This window comes from Lontra canadensis, unplaced genomic scaffold (genome assembly GCF_010015895.1).
Source record: "Lontra canadensis isolate GAN:19392208 unplaced genomic scaffold, GSC_riverotter_1.0 scaffold46, whole genome shotgun sequence".
Classification (NCBI taxonomy): domain Eukaryota; kingdom Metazoa; phylum Chordata; class Mammalia; order Carnivora; family Mustelidae; genus Lontra; species Lontra canadensis.
In genome coordinates this window covers 11,008,082-11,026,929 of record NW_022631040.1, presented here as the reverse complement: position 1 = coordinate 11,026,929, position 18,848 = coordinate 11,008,082, and the positions used below count along the sequence as shown (strand labels likewise).

Here is an 18,848-nt window from a genome sequence, read left to right as displayed (position 1 = left end):
TCACATTAAAAAACTCAGCCATATTTTGTTGGTAAATTATCATATTACCTTGAGAAAATTTCATAGCCTTAAGATCTTAAATAGGAAGTATTTGTTATCTCCTTGCCTGAACATTAACTTGACTATTGAATAAATATTGATAAATAAATGATCTTAGAAATAACATAAATGCTTGAAACTGAGGTTCCCATTTTGATAATAGGTAATATGCCTCATAACTAATTATGTTTTTTGAAAAGTTCAGAAAAATTAATAAATGAATGCTTTTTGAAGAACGTATGTAAGTGATGAGTACTTTAATTTCTTTGAGGGCAACAAAAATAGTTCAATTTACTCATGCCTTAAAAATATTTTTTTTGGAGTCAGAGCATGGAAATAATCATAAGAAATTAAAAATGAAAATAAATCAAAACAACCAGTTTTATCCAATTAGACCAAATAAGTTATGAAATCACAGATATGAGAATAATAAATCTTATTCAGAAACTTCAGATATTTTTACTGATATTGGCAGCTTTTCTCAGTTCAAGATAGTTATGTAATAGGTGGGTTTTCATGCTGTGTGCTTGGTTTGACAATCTGTGCACTTTACTCCCCTTCTTACAGTGTGTCCTAAATAATTAAATTCTCAAAACAAAGCCAGAGTCTAGAAATGAGCACCTATTATTTAAGCAATAGGAAAATAGTCAAAAGTACAGACAATTTGAGTTTAATTTTTTTCTCATTGATGAAAGTAAATAGTTGTTTCAGTGTGTGTTTTTCTCATCCAGTGTTCAGAATTTTAATATTGAGTTACTTAGACTTATGAGAAGAAAAATGTATCCTGACATCCCTTTTTTTTTGATCTGTGATTTTTTTGTTGTTGTTGTTGTTAAACTGCTTAATCTGGGACTATGAGTTCACAAGCTAAGCATGTTCCTAGAAATGACTTTAATACCAAATTCTAGGTTCCAGAGAAAGATGTTTCATGTCTCACATTTCTCCCCAAATAGTATCTTAGTTCGTGGTCATGACATCTTTGACAATAGGTATGACAAAGGTTGTACTATTCTGATTTCATAGATGCAATAATCAGCACAGAAGCTAGCCAAAATTCCTCATCCTCAGGGCTTTTCCTACTAACCCAAAGAGAAAAGATACCCATTCTTATTGATCCAAGTTACTAGAAAATGCAGAGTCATGGTCCAGATCCAACCTCAGTAGACAATAAAGATGTCAAAGAGGAAGTAATTCAGAAGGCAGAGACCACTGACACTGATTCCTATCCATGTTCCTCACTGGACCAAGCCATTTACTTTCACCTGTAGATAGTGCTCAGCACGAAAAAAAGAAAGTTTATGGGATGCATAGTCAACTGGCAGTCCCCAGCTCAGCCTCCCCCAGATTTCTGCTAAAATACTTACAAAAACAGTAAAAAATAAGAAAATTCCTTAACATCAAACACTTGAAGTGGGCATCAATCAGTTTATTTCTAAGATCTGAGAGAAAAGTCCACTTGCCAGAAGACTTCTTTCACATTCTTTTGCTAGGAACAATTTTAACAGCCATGCATGAAAGTTTCTTCAGAAGGGACAATTTTTTCTATCCAAATATACACCAGCTGCCATCTTATTTTCTCTTGATGGAATTTTTTTTTTTTTTGTCTTTCAGGATATAATGTCTTCTTTAATCCCACTGATGGTGATGAATGTTATTATTTATATTTCCTCTTTTTTCTGATAAATTATGTTTATATATATTCTTTCTATAAGGTTCTGAGATGATATTCTTTTTGCATGATTTCCCCACAAAAGATCTGAGCTCTGTACCAAACAGAAAAGTGGGCACAGTTCCTCTTTTGAGGCACACTAGTTTTTCAGTCAACCAGAGTAGCTTCTCTCTTGCCTCTCTGACTCACCTGTTAGAAAACAATTGGGAAGACAATGGCTTAAGCAGTCATATTCTGAGGGACACACTGGGGACAGGGATAACATTTCTTCAGTAAAATATTTTGAAAGAAAGCAGAAATTCAGGTACCAAGAAGCATTGTTCTTATATGCTTTCATAGTTTTGCCACTGAGTATGAGGAAGATTATAAAACAGGGATTTCCAGATTAACAGATAAATACACATGTAATTTGCTAATTTTGTCAAATCTCCCCCATCTCAGGAGATGTATCATTTAACATTTACACCAGTATGCAGCCTTACAAAGTATTTTGTCATATTTTTAGATTTTTTTCCAATTAAGTGAGAAATGGTAACACAGGAGAGTTTTAATTTACATTTCTCTTATTTTGAATGAGATTGGTCCCCTTTTCCTATTATTAAGAGCCATTTACATATCCCCCCCCCCCCCCGTGAACTGTCTGCCTTACTAGCTAATTTATTTTATATGGCAGTGGAATTTTTTTAGGGGGAAAATCAATGACTTTTTTGGGACCCATCCAAGAACTGAAGTTATAGAACAAACTGCCACTGGACATTTAGAAAGACAGGGGATTCCAGAGAGTCACACCTGAATTCTGCTTATTTGGAGAAGAGCCACTAGAGCCATAAACTAATAGGACACTTATTAAATAGTAATGTTGATGAATTGTTAAATTCCTCACTGTTGTGGCTTATACCTCCAGGAGCCATAGGCCATCCTCACCTTGAAGATTTGAGAAAGAGCTTCTCCTGGCCCTGGCAAAGCAAGGGAGAGAGTAATTATTGTCAAATGGGCCCAAAGAGTTCTCCATGAGAAAGGGGTAAGTCTTCAGAGGACGGGACTTTCATAGAATCTTACTCCACCTTGTTGAAGGGCATTGCTCTCATTCAGACTTCCTGTGATCTGTATCTCACCTAACTGGGAAAAGAAAAAAAAAAAACTGTATAAAATGATATCATTAGAGTAACATTTGTGTAGACTGTTATCACAGTCTGTGATATAAATCTACCAATAGACTGAGACCTGATCATAAAATTATGTAATGCTGGGGTGTCTGGGTGGCTCAGTGGGTTAAAGCCTCTGCCTTTGGCTCAGGTCATGATCCCAGGGTCCTGGGATCGAGCCCCACATCGGGCTCTCTGCTTAGCAGGGAGCCTGCTTCCTCCTCTCTCTCTCTCTGCCTGCCTCTTTGCCTAGTTGTGATCTCTGTCTGTCAGATAAATAAATAAAATCTTTAAAAAAAAACAACAACAACTATGTAAATGTTTACCCTACCTCACATCTTACCACTGGCCCAATAGAACTGTAGTAAAATATAGGCAGTGATAGCTGAGATGGTTGCAAGATACAGAATCTCTCTGAAGAGGAGTATTTAAAGAACCCAAAATCAAGAGAGAAGACTACAGTAAGGACTTTAGAAAAATACAAAGCCTCTGGAAACTTCAGCAAACACTGAACATAGCCCAAGTCCTACACAGGTTAACATAAATCCTCACACTAAGGGCCTATTAGTCACCAGCTCTCAAAAAGTATATATAATCATGCCGAAAGGGGAAAAGGGAAAAATAACCAATCTGAAGAGAAAGCAAGCATCATAACCATACTTAGATATGAAACAGATGTTGCAGTATTCAAGAATGTAATAAAATAATATGATTAATATGTTAAAGGATCTAATGGAGAAAGCTAATAATATGTAAGAACATAAGCAATTAAGCAGAAAGGTGGAAGCAGGAAGGAAAAAAAATCAAAAGGAAATGCAAGAAATCATAACATTTTAAGAAAAATGAAGACTGCCTTGGATGAGCTTGTAAACAGACTGCACACACAGAATCCGTGACCTTGAAGATAGGCCTATAGATAACTTCCAAATTAAAAAGCCAAGGAAGGAAAAAAATAAAAAAAAAGAAAGGAAAACTAGAACATCCAAGAACTGTAGGACAATTTCAAAAGGCATAAACTGTGTAACTGAAATACCGAAAGAAGAAAGAAGGAACAGAAAAAAAATTTTTTTGACTTAATAATGACTGAAAACTTTTCAAAAGTAAGGACAGTCATAACACCTGGCTGAAATGTAGGGCAGTGGATGCAGATTTTCGAAGAATCATTGGATAGGTCGGAGGAATCTGACAATGGAATGGAGAATGTGACAATGCAATCTAACTGTATTATAAATGAATAAAACTAACTCACAGAAGGGGGTGGGGAAAAAAGGTATGGACCTAAGTAACTTTGGACATGAGTGAAGTCCGTAAGAGCAAGACAAAAGAAAGTCTATATAAAGCACTCTACTCTAGCTTATAAAGTTGTATTCCTTGGAGGTAAAACCAATTCTAATACTGTTATACATGTATACTTGTAATTGAATAGTTTATTAACTGGATGACAGATAGAGGCCAGATTTCTCACTATTGGAATAAGACCGTAAAAATAAACAAAGGAATGAGGTTAGAATCATCCATGTGGCAATGGATTAAAGTTGCAAAGATTGTATGAAGTTATATTAGCTTGATATAGATACAAATGCTTACACGTAGAAGATTTTATAGATGTGCATATATATTTATAGGTTTGTATACATACACATATTTTCTTACAGTGTCAGCAGTGATAGCCTGGAAGTGAAGAGACCTCAGTAGCAAGTAGCATCCCACCTAGCACCCCATGTATTGTTCTCTAATAACATTCTCCAGTAAAAGGAATCCGAGTTCCATGGTGAAATGACTGATTCTAGGTCTGGGGCAGAAAATACACAAAATAAGCCTCGAGCATCTTATATGGCTAAAAAATAAAGAAGTGTTAAAAAAAAAAATCCCACCATCACAGAGGCGTGTCAAAGGACCACAGTTAATGGAGCTCCGATTGCCAAGAGCTGGAACCATTTAAGCAACATAATAAATATGGTAGTATTGAATTATAATACAAAATATAAGCTAAATACCTGTATTGATATAGATAAGTGATTGAAGAAATACAAAATTGAGGGACGCCTGAGTGGTTCAGTGGGTTAAGCCTCTTCCCTCACCTCAGGTCAAGATTCCAGGGTCCTGGGATCAAGCCCCACATTGGGCTCTCTGCCCAGCAGGGAGCCTGCTTCCCCCCTCTTTCTCTGCCTACTTGTGATCTCTCTCTCTGTCAAATAAATAAAAAAATAAAATCTTAAAAAAAAAAAGAATTACAAAATTGGAGAGACTAAATGAATTTCCCATATACAATATTTCTAAATACTTTATATAGGTACCTTGACCTCGAGGAGGTGGAATTTAATTCCTCACTCCTTAAGTGTGGTCACGCCTAGTGACTTTTTCCCAAAAGGATAGAATGAAAAGGAGGGGAAAAGACTAACTAGAGTGAAGAAACCTTACACACTTTACCTCATCTACGCGGTCAAACTTAACATCAGCAGTGACAGGTTATATGAATAATATGTGTCCTTGATAAGCTGTAATGAAAACGACACTTTCTGTCGTTGGGGAGGAAGACCTCTGTGGCCTTCCTCCCCAAACCACATAGCCTCAGTCCAAACATGAGAAAACCATCAGTCAAATCCTGACTGAGAGACATTCTCCAAATACCTGACCGACCAGTATGTTTCAAAATTGTCAAGGTCATAAAACCAAGGAAAGTCGCAACTCCAAAAGCCTTAAGAGGTGTGACAACTCAATGTAATGTAGTAACCTAGGATCCTGGAATAGAAAAGAGCAACATTACACAAAACAAAGGAAAATGAATAAAGTATAGACCAGTTAATAACAATGTGTTAATATTGCTTCAGTAATTATAACAAAGGCACAACATAAAATGTTAATAATAAACAAAACAGGTTGTGTACTATTTTGGGAATTCTTTTGTAAATCTAAACCTGTAATAAAATTTTAAAACGTTCATTTGGAAATAAAATTAAAAAAAAATGGTGAGGAAGATCTAAATAAAATGATTTTTCAAAAAATAAAAAAAAAACATTTATATTGCGCTAATCCATCAGGAGTAATATACACAGAACATTTGGGTATTTCAGAGGAACAAGAATCCAACAGCAATACTGCCATTTATGGATCATAAGACTAGAATTTTGCAAGCATTAGCTTTCTTAAATACCAAAAAATTCTGCAATATAAATACTATCATTCTGAAGAAACCCAAGTTAAATCCTTTTGGCTCTAACTTCAAGGTGTAATGGCAGTCTGTCCACTTCTGATTCCCTTTATACTGCACTGCTTTCAGTTTGGATTAATGTAGCATTCTCCTTTTTGTTTTCTTTTATCCCTTCTTTACCCCACATACTGGCCAGAACCATCTTAGAGGATCTATTATGCATCTGAGAACCATTTAAAGCCTTTATAGCTTCTAAGGTCAACAGGAATATCCCTTAACCCAATTAGAACTCTCTACACATAAAATGTTTTTCCTTCTTAAAAAAAGTCTAATTTTATCTTTCCCATATGACTATCCAATTATCCCAACACAGTTTACATAAAATAATATATCTTGCAGTCAGTGATTTGCAATGTTAACTTTACCATGTAATAATCTGGTATGTACAACTGGACTAATGTATTATTCTTTCTGTTCCATGGTCTGTGTATTCAGATACCAATACCATACAATTTTCACTATAGAGGTTTTATAGTATATTTTCATATTTGATTGGGCTAGTTTTCATTTCTTGTTTTTTTTTTCCCCCAGGAATTTCCTAGGTATTCTTACTTTTTTATTCTTTCTAAAAAAATTTCCATTTTGTTCTTCTAGCCCCAAGGAGGGAAAAAACCTTGACAGTATGTTTATTAAAATTGTGTTAAATTTATAAATTTAGGAAAAATTTTTATCTTTATGATGTTGGGTATTATGATTCAAGACTATATTTAAGTCTTCCATTTCTTCAAGGCTAGTTTATGTTCTTCATAGTATTTTATAGTATGTTAACTATATAAAATTTGAATGTTTCTTATTACGTTTATGCTTAAGTATTTTTTTTTTAAATTTTCACTATTGAAAATGGGGCTTCTCTTCCTTGGTATGTTCCTTCATGGTGATGTTTTAATCTATGAAGCAATTGATTTTTCTAACTTTATAACTCTCTGATTACCTGGATTATTTTGTTTGCATTAGTTTTCAAATGATTCAGGTTTTCAAGATGTCTAGTCATTTCACCTAGAAGCAAAAATAATTTCATCTCTTCTCATCTAGTTCTTAATGCTTTGAACAGCTTTCTTTTGGGTATTTGCACTGCCCATTACATCCACACAATATTACATAGAAATCAATGTAGTAGACATCCTTATCTTTTCCTCACTTTCTTGGCAAATGCTCTAGTGTTTCTAGATAATTAAGATGCTGATCTTTGGGCTGAAATATATACATACTCACACATATACACACTAATGATCTCACTTGAGTCAAATTCATATATCTTCCATTATATGTAATATAACTATATATATATAATGTATATATCCTATATATTGCATTTATGTATATAATTGAATGTTTTTTTAGCATGGAGTGTTCATGTTAAAGTCATTATGCATCTTGCCTTGATATACTGAGAAATAGTTGAATATTTTTAACATGAATGAGTACTGAATTTTTGTGAAATGCCTTTTCCGCATTGAAGGATGTGATCTCTATCTCTACTTGTATAACAGATTACATTAATGGATTTTCTTATTTCAAATCATCCTTGCTTTCCTGGAGTGAACCCTCCTAGAAAACGATGTGTTATTTCTGATGTACTACTTGCTGTTTGTTGGTAATTTTATTAGTTTTTTGCATTGCTATTCACACATGATACTGATTTTTCATTTTCTTTTTTAGTGCAGTCTTTGTCATAATTTTGAAATCAATGTTCTTTTCATTTTATAAAATGAATTTAGAAGATTTCCCTCTCTTCCTGTCCTCTGGAATAGTTTAAGTAGAATTGAAATTTTGTGTTCTTTAAAAGTTAGACTGAATTTCCCTGTGAGTCCTTCTGGGCCTGTTCTTTATTCCTTCTTGTTCGCTTCTCATGATTGTTTAAGATTAAACTTTCTGTTTCAACTGGAGACTATTTGGGCAAGCTAAGATTTTTTAAAACAAACAAAAAAATTCATTTCATCTACGTCTCCTCCACTAAGCTAGAAACTTTCCAAAGGCAATTTTTTGATACTGATTTGGTATCCAACCAAATCAGTTCAATTCTAAAAATAACACTATGTTGTAAACAGCTACCTGGAGTTAGCACAGATTCACAGGTGAAGGGGCTCAGTCCTCTGAGTGTCCCCATTTGAGATGCCAGCTACAAGTTCTGTGTACTCAGGCTACTTGTAATTCTGACCAATTGTCTTGACTACAAATTCAGAAGAACCTATGACCCCTCTTCTGGTTTGATAATTCTCTAGAACCATTCACAGAACTGACGGAAAGTTCTACACTTAATGCTTACGGTTTTATTACAAAAGATACAGCCAAGTGGAAGATGGAGCTGGGAAGACAAATTCTTTGCCTTCTCCAGGCCTGTCATCTTTCCAGCACATTCATGTGCCCACTATCAAAGAGGCTCCTGGAGCCTCATTATTTTAGTTTTTATCCAACCTCTAATCAGGCTCTTGGTATTATTTCTAGGGTGGCCAGCCCCTCCCTGGAAACTATTTAAGAGCCCACCATGAGTCACCTTCAACATAAACGCAGGTATGATAAAAAAGAGCTCAAGATGTATAACAAAAGATACTCCTATCTCTCAGGAAATTCCAAGGGTTTTAAGAGCTCTGTGCCAAGAACTGGGAACAGTGACCAAATGCATTATTTATTATATCACAGGGAACATACTCTATATTTCTTTAGTGCCTAGCTAGTATGGTTAGCACCCGTAGTAAGTGTACAATAGTTGTATATTAAAGTAACGACTACAAAAGTGAATGAACTATGCAAGTGCCCATTAGTAAGCCTGGTTTTATTGCAGGAAGGAACTTGAAGCATCCTTTGTACATGATAATGCTAATTCACTGAATTCCCTTATGGACCTCCCAAAAGCGCAGGTCTCTCCAAAGCCCTGCAGCCTATGGACCTGAAATCCTGATTTCAGAATCACCAATGTGATCTTTTGATCACAAATTTCTTTCTTTCTTTTTTTTTTTTTTTCATATTTTTAAAAATAATTTCTTTTCAGTGTAACAGAGTTTATTGTTTATGCACCACACCCAGTGCTCCATGCAATACGTGCCCTCCATAATACCCACTACCAGGATCCCCCAACCTCACAACCCCCCCCTTTTGAAACCCTCAGATTGTTTTTCAGAGTCCATAGTCTCCCATGGTTCATCTCCCCGTCCAATTTCCCTCAACTCCTCTCTCTCCATCTCTCCATGTCCTCTGTGTTATCCCTTATGCTCCACAAATAAATGAAACCATATGATAATTGGTTCTCTCTGCTTGATTTATTTCACTCGGCATAATCTCTTCCAGTCCCGTCCATGTTGATACAAAATTTGGGTATTCATCCTTTCTGATGGAGACATAATACTCCATAGTATATTCGGACCACATCTTCCTTATCTATTCGTCCATTGTAGGGTGTCTTAGCTCTTTCCAGTTTGGTGACCATGGCCATTGCTGCTATAAATATTGGAGTACATATGGCCCTTTTTTTCACTACATCTGTATCTTTGGGGTAAATACCCAGTAGTGCAATTGCAGGGTCATAGGGAAGTTCTATTTTTAATTTCTCAAGGAATCTTTATAACTTACCAAGATGACAGCATGAAAGCATGCATCCTGCATTGTCTCAAGTGAAAGAACATCTGGGATAACGTCCAAACACCATTTTCTTTATCACTTTTTTAAAAAGACAGGTACATTTTGAGAATTTTTAATTGTATTTTCCCTAAAGATTTTAAAGTCTAATTACAAATGTGTGTTTGTGTGTGTGTGTGTGTGTGTGTGTGTGAACTCTCATATAGTTCAATGGGAGAAGTGCTAGTGTACAGTTAGGGACACTTGAGAATAGGAGCCGATTCAATTTGACAATCATACCTGATACTCAGTTAATCCTCAACATTTTAATCATGTGGATTTTGTAACTCTGTTGTGTTTTGCAGGACAAGCATCTGTGTTGTGTGAGAGATGAAACTTTGTATTTTTCTCATGTTTTATTTTTTCAAGTCTGTCTTAGAATTTTTCCAGCTGGATGATAATGCAGAGGGATTTTTCTCTTCCATTGCTATCATCCTTATGTGAATTATTAATATATGTTTTTATTTATAATTCATTACCTTTAAAAAAGAGTCATGGATGAGCAAGACCCAGCTGCACTCAGGCTCATCAAATGTCCCCAACTATTTTTCAAAGTTTGAGCATATTTCCAAACATGTTTCCATGAACATTTTCCCTTTATTTACAATCCCTTGTGTGTTTAAGGGAAATGTAAGCCTTATGTTTCTTTTTCATTTATACTTAACTCATCAAAATGTTTTGTAAAGCAATTTAAATGTCCAAGAAGATTTTTATTACTGATTTTCTTAGAAACAGAAAGTCCTATTTTGCCAGTAGTAGGAGAGAAAAAACCATATAAGCCCAATGACTAACATTTAGTTTAGAACTTGAAACCAACAAAATTTGAGTGGTTCTGAACTTGGCAAATCTTGCCCTAAATCACTTGTAGGAAATCTTCATTTGCTAACTACAGATAAGCAGTTACGTTTTAGAACTGGTAATTACAAGCCTTCCTGCCCAATTTCCTTCTGCTCAGATCTAGCTGTGGGCCAAACTATAATGTTTCAGAAAAAGTAAAAGAGAGGGACAAACCATGTGGGCCTGTTATAGGAATGCATTTATCAGCTAAACTGGGATGGAGAAGATTTAATTTCTGCTTTGTGAAGAAACATTAAGAAATGGATTTATTCTGTGTCCTTAAAAAGAGTTTTCCCTGGTAACTAATTAAAAGAATAGGATTGAGGTGAATTTTAGAGATGTTTCATTTATTTAAAAGTTCAAAAACTGCTTTTAAAAGTAGGCGATCATAATAGCAACTCAGATAATCTAGACTAGTCATTAAAGTAAGCAAATTAAGAAATCAGTTTGGCTACAATGTTAATAGAGCAAATGAGTATACTGGGGAGTAAAATAGAGATACACCCTGAGCTTCTAGGGGGGAAAATGATACTTTCTATGAAACACCCTTGATTTACCCTTTAGTTTATTCAAATTAGTGACAATTATTATGATTTATTAAACAAGTAGGTCTATTTCATAAATTTTCAGGTCTGGGTTTGTGGTAAGGCTGAGATTTATGACATCCCAAAAAGAAAAAATATATCTATATTGATATAGATGTATATGATTTCAAATCCTGGCTCATTTGTTTAACTCTTTGATTTTCCCAACTGTAATTAGGGGGGAAAAATCACCTTTGCAGGGTTGCTGTGTAAGGGGTCTAGCCTAATACCTGAAAATTGACAGGTGTTCAGCAAATGCAAGTTCTCTGACAGCATGAGAGCCCCCACGAATGGTGGTACTCATGCCTCAGTGAGACCATTATCTGGGGGAAATACTGTAAAATGGCCTCAGCATCAACTGGGTTGGCTGGGCTTCATTATTTCAAGTCTCCTTTCAACACCAGTCTTTTATTTATTTATTTTTTTCATCCAGGGATGAGTCCGTAACTGTTTTTTAAGTTGATGTGTCCTAGACCCATATGCCATCATTTTGACAATATGATCTATAACAAACTCCTTATACAGCTGCTAAAGTCAACTGAGAAATTGCAGTTGGCTCTTTGACACAGGTGAACACTCCAAGTAAAGGAGTTTCTTTTTTTTTTTTTAATTTTTTATTTTTTCAGCGTAACAGTATTCATTATTTTTGCACCACACCCAGTGCTCCATGCAATCCGTGCCCTCTCCAATACCCACCACCTGGATCCCCCAACCTCCCACCTCCTGCCCCTTCAAAACCCTCAGATTGTTTTTCAGAGTCCATAGTCTCTCATGGTTCACCTTCTCTTCCAATTTCCCTCAACTACCTTCTCCTCTCTATCTCCCCTTGTCCTCTATGCTATTTGTTATGCTCCACAAATAAGTGAAACCATATGATAATTGACTTTCTCTGCTTGACTTATTTCACTCAGCATAATCTCTTCCAGTCCTGTCCACGTTGCTACAAAAGTTGGGTATTCATCCTTTCTGATGGAGGCATAATACTCCATAGTGTATATGGACCACATCTTCCTTATCCATTTGTCCGTTGAAGGACATCTTGGTTCTTTCCATAATTTGGCGACTGTGGTCATTGCTGCTATAAACATTGGGGTACAGATGGCCCTTCTTTTCACTACATCTGTATTTTTGGGGTAAATACACAGTAAAGGAGTTTCTATTTTAATAAAACCTGAAAAGAGTTTGTAGGGAGGCTTGGAGAAGTGTGTTCCTCTCTAAAAGACACATTTTGGCGCACCTGGGTGGCTCAGTGGGTTAAAGCCTCTGCCTTCAGGTCAAGTCATGATCCCGGGGTCCTGGGATCGAGCCCCACATCGGGCTCTCTGCTCGGCAGGGAGCCTGCTTCACTTCTTCTCTTTCTGCCTGCCTCTCTGCCTACTTGTGATCTCTCTCTGTCAAATAAATAATAAATAAAATCTTAAAAAAAATAAAAGACACATTTTGACTATTGCAGTGCTGGTAGGAGATGTTTCTAGCTCCCTGAGAAATTAGTATTCATTTCTTTGGTTGGCTTTGGCTAGGATTTTAAAAGCACGAGTTCATTAAAAATAAAACAAAACAACTTTCTTTATAAAGTCATAGAAATAGAACAGACCCTCAGGGGAACGGATACTAGGATATCCGTTCTCAACATGCATTGCTCCTTTACTCACCCCACCCCCACCCCCAGGCAGGCTTTACAAGTCCGCCAGTCACGGTCATTTCTCCCACTGAGCTCTTGCTAAAAGCCTTTAAGTACTTCAAGGAAGCACCTCAAGCCATGAGGCTACTACAAATCTATGGGTGCTTAAAAGTAGACTTTGTTTCTTGTTTTGGTTTGGTTTGTTTTTTTGGGACTTTTGTTTTTAATCTCGGCTATTCTTCGACTCACAATCTATTCTAAATCACCTTTTTATCAATTTCATCCCCAGGATTATCAGAAAAATAAATTTGTATCACCAGCTCTTTTTATTATAAAAATTCTCAAAAGAGAAGTTCTTCAAAGAAATTCATCTCTGACAGTTGGCATAATTTACTCAAATTGGATGCCATGATGTGTCCATAGCATGAAGATACGTGATCAGAGAAATTATGGATCAGTCTTGGCAACTATCAACTTGCTAACAAAAATGTATACGTTCTCTTTTGTATTACAATAAGAATTTTTTTCAGTGCTATACTTGCTACGTGAGATACACAACACAGCACTGACTTGTGGTAACTGTTTTTGCTAAGTGCCTAAAAATATTTGATGAAAAGGTTTGATGAAAAATACTGAACATTGAACATGAAAAATAACAAGAAACCAGGAAGGAAAAAAATGGAAGGTTTTAACTGCCTGAAAATTTAAAACTCAGTACCTCAAAAAAGACCAAAATCAAAGTTTAAAGACAAAAAGTATAGAAAGAAATATTTATAATATTTAATTCAAAAAATTAGAAATATTCTTTTAAAATAGATCTTACCAATCAATAAGATAAAACATAATGTGTCCCCCCCATGGGCCAAAAAATGAATGAACAATTCATAAAATAATTGATAGAAATGGACTTGGAAGTCATTTGAAGTGTTCAGCTTCTTTAATAAAATAACTTCCAATTGAACAGTGAGATCTGTTTTCTCACACATTCAATCAATAACAATTTTGAAAATATGGCAGTAACCAGTGTTGGTGAATGTGTCACTAACTGGAGACAGCCACGCCCTACTTGAAGGGAAGGAAGGAGGGGAGCCTCCCAAACTTCTTAGAGTCAGTTGTGAGATTATGTGCCAAGGAGCTTTAAAAGTTCAGTCGTTTTGACTCAGTCTTTAAAAATCTAAACAAGTCTCCTTAGAAATAATCAGAGATAATAACAAATGGAGTTCCCAACAGCACTATCCATGATGGTGAAAAATTAGAAGCTCTCTCCATGCGCAATAATAAGGGAATTCTGCAACAGAGTATGCCCACGTGATAGAAGATCTTAACTTATGTAAAGGGAGGATTTTGATACTTTAGTTGCAGAGACAATGATAATAAGTTTTTTAAAAGGGAAAAATTGGTTAAAAAGACTAACAGACATTTACTGAATACTTACTACATGCCATATACTTATCTCATTTAATCTCCAAAATTACTGCAAGAAGTATGTGCTGTCGTTTGCACTGTTGTGCCACTAAGGAAACTGAGGGTCACAGAGGTTGAGTAACTCGCCCCAAAGCACACATGTAGAAAGAGACACAGGCAAGATTCTGTCCCAGGCAGCCTGGCTGTGGGAGAGCCTGCATGCTAATATCAACTCTCAGCCCTGTCTCTAGTCAATATTCTAGCCACCGACAAAACTACATGTGCATGTTTACTAAAATAAATGTAAATATAAAGAGGAGAGTGAAAGGAAACACACAGGACTGATCAGAGTTGTTATCTCCTGTGGCAAGATTTTTAACTTCTTTTTATATCTTTTGTATTTTCCAGAAATTCTAATTTAAATAGGTATGACTTCTAATATTAAATATAGACAGAAAAGTGTAATTCCAGTATAACATGGTTGGATATGTGTAGAATTCTGAACAGCACATCCTCCTTCTACTTTAATTTCAGAGTGGAGAAGAAACAGTTTTGCCATTTCCTTGCACAGAGTTGAGTCAGGTTGACGGCGGATTGCAGAAGGTAGGCAGACGGGGGCGAAGCAGGCAGGGTTTTAAATCACTGCTATCTGTTCGTTATTACGAATTGTTTTTCTTTCCCCCTAAGACCTAAATGTCTTTTAATTATAGGTCAACTGATTCTGTAACTGAAAAGTTGAGTAGCAGATTAAATGCAGCCTGCTGTTACTGTAATGAGGACTGATTAGGATCTGAAACCGTTTCTCCCTTGCATGGAAAAAAAGCACCAATTAGTATTAATGAATCACTGCTTGTAGGAGGCAGCCAGGTTTCTATTTTTCCCCAAATATGAGAATGACTTAATTTTGGCCAAGATATTTTGTTTCCTTCTTCTTATTTTATTTGTATTATTTTTTAATAGTCTGTGTATGAGGAGTATCTGAAGTTTGGGGGATGCTCTTTAGAAATGATGATTAAGAGGTTTAAATCTCTCACATTGAATACGAATGTACTGAGGCTAGAAACTAAGAGGTTTTTGTTTGGTTGGTTGGTTAGTTTTTTTTTTTTTTTTTGGCTACACATCTGGAATAACCTCTGTACTTTTATTCTGCTAAGATTGATCAAAGGTGAGTTTCATCTTAATCAATGAAGATACTGTTTGGCAGGGAGTGTCAAAATGGTCATGTTTGTTTATTTGTAGTGTGTGATATGAATTCTGTGGGCCTTTTGGAAGGTAATTTGGTATTTTTGTCAAAAAACAAAACCTTAAAAACGTTCACACTCTTTATGCAATGAGAACATTTCTAGAGATAGATCCTAAGTAAATAATTATAAACACACGAAAATTTGTAGTTACAATGTGGAAAGTTGGAAACAACCTAAAACGTAAAATTAGAGATTCCTGTTATGGAGGTAGGAATTGTTTTCATCTTGCTCACTATAATATTGCAAGTGCAAGGAACAATGACTGTTACTTAATAGATGCTCAATAAATATTTGTTGGATGAATGAATAAATAATATGCAATTAATAACAGTCTTTTTCTGAAAATATTTAAGAGAAATTTTAAAAACTAAGTGAAAAGGCAAGAAAAGTTGTATGGATTGTGTGATACTAAGCTTATTTAGAAGTCACTATATTTGCACAACTTGCATGCTTCTGTATGCGGGGGAACATTGTGTGAGCCACAGAACTGAATACAAACAACCGTCTTCTCTGGGAAGCAGGAGTGGGGATGTAGGACAGGAAAAAAGGTTACATTGAAATGTATTTCAATGTAATACAAATGTAATACAAATGTTTTTGTATTGTTGGTATTTGATCTGGGCATATTCCTTTTAATTTTAAAAAGCTAACTAAAAGTATATGTGTACTTTTCTCTGTATATAATATTTTCAGGTTAAAAGCCAAATTTAAAAGATCCACACAAATTTAAAAAATATTTATTTGTAGTTTTCTGCTTTGTAGAATTATTTTCCCTGTTATACTTTCCAACATTCTCAGTGAGCACTACTACATTATAGTAAGACTTAAAAGATACAAAATAAGTAAAAAGACAAAATAAATGGAGACAAATATCTTTCCTACCAAGCAATTTACCTGAGCTGTGAATTGTAATTCATGGTGTGGAGAGGGTACATGGGGGAAGGAAGAAATTTTTGTACTTGAGACTCTTATATCTTGACAATTAAAATTAATAGGGAAAGTTCTGGAAAACAAGAAGTAGTGAGAAATCTCTATATTGGAGGATGGAGAGGTAATGGGCAAAAGAGATTGGGGAAAAAGTTGTATAGCTTGATTTGGATTGGTCCCTCTGCACCTATGGTGGATCAGCAGCTCCTTAGGAACTCTGAGTCCTGTGCTGATTGCTGGAACAACCCTAGTAGAGTTGAAGATCTGGTGAAGAGATGGAAGTGAAAAGTGGAAATAGGAAGGTAGAATGAGAGCAAGAGAATGCCCTTTGGAGGCCAGGACTCTAGGAGACCTGATACAGTATTAGTCCATTTTTACATAAAGTGGTTTGCAAAATAGTCTCTATTGGTGTTTTTCTAAAAACTTTAGGTACTGCATTTGGAACATACCATTGGGCTTCTCTGCTCTAATTGTAGCTGTAGGTTTAACATGATATCCAGGCAGGATTTTGTATGCTGTGGATGGATCTGGGGAAATGGGCAGCTTCATTCCCTCGGGGGCAGCACTGCGGTTTCTCTTATGCAAACACTTTGCTGGAAGTGAAAATTCTCCGTGTTTGGAGTTCTGATGGTACATCAGGGAAGATGTGACAGGCTTTGGTGGAGGTCAGATGGAAGAGCTTTATTGTCTTCTCTTCCTTGCCTCCCCTTCTTGGCATTGCCCAATGCACTTGGGCTTCTGCAAACATCAGGAGCTGTTGATGCTGCCACATCCATTTGCCAAGTTGGGGAAATGATAGCTTTCATCTGTCTCTTACTTCATCACTCTGGGACACATGCACCATAGATCACTTTCTTTTTCATGAACTTCTCTTTTTTGCCTTCCTTATTAGAGGTAGTGAGTGGTCCCACACTGGTTCTTTCCCACTCTAAGTGCTTACCCTGGGTCATCTCAAGCACTGAGCTATAACCACCCTATATACTCACAAGTCTGCATCCAGTCCTCATTGTTCTTGGTTCAGTGCTCACAGTTCTGGTTGCATAGTGACACTGAGATCCAAATGCTTTCAGACATTCAAACTTAACCCTTTAAGATTAGATATGTGCCTCTATCTTTATTTCTCTTCTTTCATGTAGGAAACATCCAACCAGTCTTCTAATCTAGGATGCTGGAGTCTCCTTTCTCTCTCCAGTGGCTTTCACCCATGCCTGGCTTCAACCCCACCACTCCTGCATATCACCATCTGGATCGCAGTCTGACCTCATGCCACATGACGGCTCCTTCCCTATGGCTTCCCTACAGAGTTTATGCTTCAGGCCTACTGGACCTCCCTCTGGCCCCTGAAAATGTCACATTATACAATGACACCCATAAGTAGGTTCATTCTTCTGCCTAAACTAACCTTGGCTCCTTGGCTCAACTGATGAAGATTTACTTATCCTTCCGATCTTGGCCACTTGTGCCTTCTTCCTGAAGTCTTCCCAGACTTGCACTTTAGGAGGAATTAAATACTCCCATAGTTCTGGTTCTGCTTAGAACAGACAGAGTACCATCCCAGTTCACATTACATTGTACTTTCTGTGCTCCTGTTGTGTCTTTATTTTACATAGTTTCATGAAAACAGGGATCAAAGTAATGTGAGAAGCTTTCCAAAAATAGAAAGGAAAAAGGAAAAAACAGGTAAAGTGATGAAAGTGTATGAAAGAAATGAAGACAAAGAGCAGGCATCTAATGTAAGGATTTGGGGTACCCCCACGACCAGAAATCAAAATAACTGGAACAAAAGGAACAGCATAATTAAAGAAAATTTTGTGGAGCTAAAGCATGTTTGCTTATGAAATTCAAAATACCCCAACACATGCTTGGCAAAATTAATTTAAAAACAATTTGCATGTTATTTAGGTAAAAATATAAGATGGTATGAAGAAACAAAAAAAGATCGGTCTGGTTTTTAACTTCTCTGCCATGTTTACAATTTTTGAAGGGGAAGTTTTGTGATATAAACCTTTCATTCACAGCCAGTGGATCTTTCATATGTGAAAGCAATAGAAACACATTGCCAGACATGCAAGCTTTTGAAAATAAATTGTTTATGAGCATTTTCAGAAGTTTCCTTAAGATGTATCTTAATTCAGCTGTAAGCGAACATGAGTGCTCAAAACTGGGTGGGGGGGTCATATTATAAGAGGTCTGGCAGATCAACCTAGGAGACTATCATCAGCCATAACATACTGTCATCTCGGGAGCTGTCATGCTAGTTTGTGCATCAGCTTCACAAATGACTAAACTGACCCAAAAGAGAGTCTACAGAATGCTAATGCCTTTTACTGTTGTACATGACTAAAGATTAAACCAAAACAATTTTATTGCATATTCTTTTTCTTGTTATGGAAATGAACTGGTGATTTGACGTGTTTACCACCGGTGTGACAGGAACCTCTCTCAGACAGAATTTATCTTTGGATTTATAGTCCTATTAAATAATATTACATTATTTTTGAATCCTGTGACAGAGCCCATTTTACTCCCCAAATCTACATTATTGTCTTTTTAGT

At 36.0% G+C, this 18,848-nt stretch overlaps 1 long non-coding RNA gene across 1 annotated transcript; it reads right to left on the bottom strand.

The window, feature by feature from the left end:
- Positions 1-1,753: 1,753 nt before the first annotated feature.
- LOC116876608 lies at positions 1,754-2,794 on the bottom strand. Its single transcript, XR_004384429.1, has 3 exons — positions 2,773-2,794; positions 2,498-2,664; positions 1,754-1,897 (listed from the first exon to the last, which is right to left on the bottom strand). It is a non-coding gene; the product is annotated as an uncharacterized LOC116876608 (long non-coding RNA).
- Positions 2,795-18,848: the final 16,054 nt, after the last annotated feature.